Source organism: Nyctereutes procyonoides, unplaced genomic scaffold, assembly GCF_905146905.1.
Source record: "Nyctereutes procyonoides isolate TBG_1078 unplaced genomic scaffold, NYPRO_anot_genome, whole genome shotgun sequence".
Taxonomy (NCBI): Eukaryota; Metazoa; Chordata; class Mammalia; order Carnivora; family Canidae; genus Nyctereutes; species Nyctereutes procyonoides.
In genome coordinates this window covers 14,182,256-14,187,970 of record NW_026575033.1, presented here as the reverse complement: position 1 = coordinate 14,187,970, position 5,715 = coordinate 14,182,256, and positions in this window count along the sequence as shown.

Here is a 5,715-nt window from a genome sequence, read left to right as displayed (position 1 = left end):
TCTCCCTCTCCTTCTGCTCATCCCCCACCCCTAAAAAAATAAATCAAAAAAATTTTAAAAAGTCTTATATTAGCAGTATTATACCCCCAGGTGAACTTCAACAGACATTAGCACCATATCCAAAGATGTAAAATATTCAGAGACGTCTCTTTTATTCCCAAACAAGCCACCTATGTGTCCATGAAGAATATAAAGGGGTCTAGGAGAATGACCAGAGACTATTACAAACCAATCTGGTGGTGATTGCAATTATACATATTGTTCCAGGTGAAGTCTTTCTTCTAAAACAAATAATCACTTCCCAACATCTGCTATGCAGTTATTTTTTTCTGGAAAATGCTTTTCTGAAACTATTCTAATAAACAGGATAACAGAAGCGATCTACTTCTGAAAGGCACAGCAGTACACTTTTGCCATTTTACCTCAGAACAATGCAATTCTCATCATCTCGTCAGTCCACCTCACTCTCATCTCCTGTATTAATATCATGTTACAAAACCTTTTCATCAGGAATGAGTACATGCCTGGTTTAACAGATCATATTTTTCAAAAATGGCTGTAGCAATATCTCCAGCCCCATCTACCTTTCTTATGATGGAATTTTGGCATTCTTCCCACTTAGAGGTAGAGTCTATGTTCCCTTCCTTGGATAGGATTTTCTAATTTTTCATCCAGAAGTGGTACTGTGTATCCTATTAGGCTAGATCATAAAATATGAAATGATTTCCATTTTTTTAGTAGAATATTTGTGCCCTGAAGCCTTCACCTGCAGTATAAGCAAACCAACTCTGTGCTATGAGGAAATGGAAAGATAATCCAGATAGACCTGAGACTGCATGAAGAGAGAGATGCTGGCCTTCTCCCAGCTGCTTCATCCCCTCATCTAGTCCAATTCCATCCATAGTCTGACTGCAACTACATGAGAGATCCTGAGCTGGAGGTGACCACCTAAACTTTTCCCACATTTGTGACTCACCAAAAGCTTGAAAGAATAAAATGGTTGTTGTTGTTTTAAGTCACCAAGTTTTGGAGAGATTTGTTATAGAACAATAGGCTCCAATACCTGGTAAGATATATTCCTGTCTAGGGTGGAATATAAGCCCAATGAAAATTTATGTACCTGCCATCTCAGAGAAATTTCTGGTTACTTCTGTAGTACAAGACATGTTATGATATTACATCCAAAGTGAAAAACAAGTTTTCAAAACTCCTACCACTTAAGAAAGGAGCTTTGGAGATTTTGAAGGCAACCATTTATCACATTTGGGAGCAACTAAACAAGGCTGCATGGTAAGCAACTCTAATACTTAGACCTTATATCATAGTGAGTCTAACATTCTTCAAAATTCACTGTGATGGATCCAGATATTCTAGGGATATTGTGAAAAGATCCATTAGGAGAATCACTGTGCAAATCCCTTGAGTTTTGGATAAGAACTGTATTTTTTTCATAAAATATTTATTATTTTTTAAAGAAAATACCCTTGATTTGTTATTGGGCCCTAGAGATACCAAATGGCCCACAAATGAGGTTTCTGTCATAAGCAGGATGTTATATGACCCATTGAGCCATAAATTTGGGTAGTTGATCATCATCAATTATAAAATTAAGTTTGAGTAAGTGGTGAAGGCACCAGTATTTTGCAAGATCTGGTGGCTTAAAATGTTGGTGTATCTGTTTTTACTGCATTACCTACTTCTCTCTCATCCTGAAGCTATGACCTGGTGAGAACTGAAGAGAATATTCAAGTCTATTTTAGAGGGATTTCTATGAAATATGTTGAAATCAGTCCAAAGTGGAATACTGCAGTTTTATATCTGTGACTAAGAGGTGACTAAGAAGGGAAATTCTCCCAATGGTCAGAATTTCAAGTGATACAACTATCTGGTTGTCCATTTTGCTTAGAAAGAGAGATGGCTAGGGGTGTGGAGATATATAGATTTATGGAAAATTATAAATGATTCTGTGGGATGGCCTGAAAATTATAAGAAAGAAGATCAAAAGACTAGTAACAAGGAGAAATTAAAAAAAGGTAAGTCAAAGGAAGTCTCAGAAGTGACCCAGAATGTGAGAATATTCATGTTCCATGTGAACAGTGAAAGCAATTCCCGAGAGTCCTTGAGACCAATTCAGATGGTCTACAAATTCAAAACTATGTTTATATAATACTAAGATGTCATTTATAGTTTCACTCACAATATTTTCATGAATGGAAAGTGGAGTTTTCCAGAAGCTACATGATATTTCAACATATTGACCATAAAATCAAACATAAGACTCCAGATGTCTTCTAGTAGGTCAGGTATTAAAAAGACTTGCACAAATGTAAAATAATGCCATGCTTGCCTATTATTTTGCTTAAAAATGATGTGTTTGAAAGAAGTTATTTGTGTTAATATACAATGAAATCACTGTTATTTTGAAGTGAATTAAATATATTTCAAATTTTCTCAATTTTAATGTATATAATTCATATAAATAAGACTCTTTGAAGTTCACAATAGTTTTTTTAGGGAATGAAGGTTCTAAGACCAAAATTTTAAGAACCACTCTCATAGTCTATCACTTGCTTTAATGTATGTTTCTATACTTTCTGGTCCACTTTCCTAAGCATTTATCCATGGAATCATATTCTATTAATTTCTAAATACTTCTTCAATTTATCAAGGCCATTTGAATCTGGATCTTTATGCTAAGAGACTCACTATTTCTTTCTACCATTTGGCCGCTCCATAAAATAAAAGAGCCGCTCCCTATTTTAACTGGATAGCATCTTGATGAAAATATCTTATTACCCTTGACACAGATCGATCATGGCTGGGAATCCACTGACAATTATTCTTCATCATAGTTCACCAAATGGCAATACATCAATCCCACACTTAAGTGGTCTAGACCACATTTACCCACTTTATTACTGATCTGATCTTCTGAGACAAAACAAAAAGCCACAGCAGAGTCATATTGGCTGTAGTAGATTGCAATCTTTTAATATTTCAGGTTTTTCCTTCTGGTCTACAAAGTTATTGGTAAGATTTAAGCTCTAAATTTTTTCTTTTCTGTGCTAGGTAGTAGTGGGAACATCCACTCAGTTTTTTTAGTCTTCCAGCTGTTGCTTTCTGCCGAATCTTCTGCAGTCTACTTTGGGCATGTAGAGTTCAGGGGTCAGCCAGCTATTTGCCAGTAGTTTACTTTTTAAATTTTATTATTTTTTTTAAGTTTTATTTATTTAGAGAGAGCACAGGTATGAGGGGCATAGAGAGAAGGAGAGAGAATCTCACGCAGACTCTATGCTGAACATGGATCTCCATGTGGGGCTCAATCTTGTGACCCTGAGATCATAACCTGAGCTGAAACCAAGAGTCAGATGCCTAACTGACTGACGCCACAGAAGTACCCCTGCCAGTAGTTTGTAAGCAGATCTTGGGTTGTCTGCCTCCCATCTCTCTGTCATCTTTCCAGGATTTCCTCTCTTAATTTCCAGTGGAAATTCATTAAGAATTGAAGCACTTCATAAGAATGCTACTTTCTGCTCAAGTTCTAACCATCTGTGCTTCACAGGAAAAGGAGTGCTCCTGATAGAAAAGTTATGTGGTTCTCACTCAGTGCAGTATCTTTCTTCATGTGACACCTCTTTCCCACCTATAGTCTATGTCTGCTTTAGGGGCTCTCTGTGCCTGAAATCATTTTTTTAACAGAATTTGTAATAATTATCTGTATGGAGGTTAGTTCATTACCAAATAAGCAACCATTATCAGATTGCCATTTAATTTAAAAACTTTTTGTTACAGTTTTTAACAATTATTATTTTTTTAGTTTTAACAGTAATATAAATTTATTTATACATAAATCCCATAGAATAAGAAGAATAAGTGAATAAAAGATACTTCCTTTAAAATTTATAATTAAATGGAAATTGTAGCTTAAAGTCATTTTGCTAACTCCCTTTTTACACACACACACACACACACACATTCTTATTATTGAAGACAAAAATCTATTTCTATGAATCTATATTGCATAACTAATAATGGATAATGCTTTTTGTGGGAAAGTAATTGTTATAGGAATTCCAGCTCTTTTATTTCTAGCACACAAGCTGTTTCTAGGACTGTTATAGTTAATTTTGTATTTCAACTCAGCTAGGCTATGATGTCTAGTTCTTTGGTCAAATACCAATATAGATATTGCTATAAAGATGTTTTCTAAATTTTAAGTAAAGCAGATTACTTTCCATAATGGGGGTGGAACTCACCCAATCAGTTGAAGGCCTTACCAGCAAGTCTGAGGTTTTGGGAAGAAAGTGGAATTATTTTTTAAAGTAGGCTCCATGCCCAATGTAGAGCCCAATGCGGGGCTCAAATTCACAAACCTGAGATCAAAACCCTGATATCAAGACCTGAGCTGAGTTCAAGAGTCAGACACTTAACCAACTGAGTCACTCAGGTGCCTCAAGGAAAAGGAATTTTATATTAAGACTGCAACATAGAAACCCTACCTGCATTTTCAGCCTGACGGCTTGCCCTACAGATTTCAAACTCAAGGCTGCAACATCAACTTTAAAATGAATCTGCAGCTTGCTGACCTGATTTAACCAGCTTAGACTTATTAGCCTTCACAATCTTGTGAGCCAGTTCCTTAAAATCTCTCTATATATATACAGTTGACCCCTGAGCAACTTGAGGGCTGGGAGTGGCAACCTGTTGCACAGTCAAAAATTTGTGTATAACTTTTGACTCCCCCAAAACTTAACTACTCATAGGCTGCTGTTAACCAGAAGCCTTATTGATAACATAAGTACTTTATTTACATATATTTTGTATGTCATATTATTATATAGTGTGTTCTTACAACAAAGAAAGCTATAAAAAAGAAAATGTTATTAAGAAAATCAGAAAGAAGAGAAAACACATTTCTAGTACTATACAAAATGCACATATAAGTGGACCTGTGTTGTTCAAGAGTCAACTGTAGATCATATTGATTCTGTTTCTCTGGAGAATTCTAACACAAAAAGAATACTTGGCAACTTGTATTATTTTTTAGAAACTGAGATGTTGGACACCTACATGGCTCAGGGATTGAGCATCTGCCTTTGGCTCAGGGCGTGATCCTGGGGTCCTGGGATCGAGTCCCACAACAGGCTCCCTGCAGGGAGCCTACTTTTCCCTCTGCCTATGTCTCTGCTTCCCTCTCTGTGTCTCTCATGAATAAATAAAATATTTTTTAAAAAAGGGAAAGAGACAGATGTTATGTTCATTTTTGCCAAATTTTCAACTGTTTCATCCTCATTTTAGGAATGCCTTTCAACTTATATTGACTTTGTGATTACTTCTGGTGAATGTTCTTTTATCATAAACAAAGAAATTATTTAAATAAAAAGATCAAAAATTAAGCATTAACAGAGTTTGTTTTTACTTTTGATAGAATTAAGATAAATGGAAGGATTTAAAGAATAACTGTTTGTTACTTTGCGATTAAATAATTTTATATTAAAAGGAAATTTTCAGGATATAAAAGGAATTAAATAAACATTAACTTCCATGAGTTTTAAAGAACTAAATAAAAAAATACACACAAACATTATACTTTCACAAAAAGTTCTAAGTTATCCATGAACCTATTTTTTGTTTATTCTGAAGGTTAAAAAAGCTTTTATGCAGGAAAGCTGAAAGGATAGTATGCTAACTTGAACAAATAGGTTGTACAAAAAT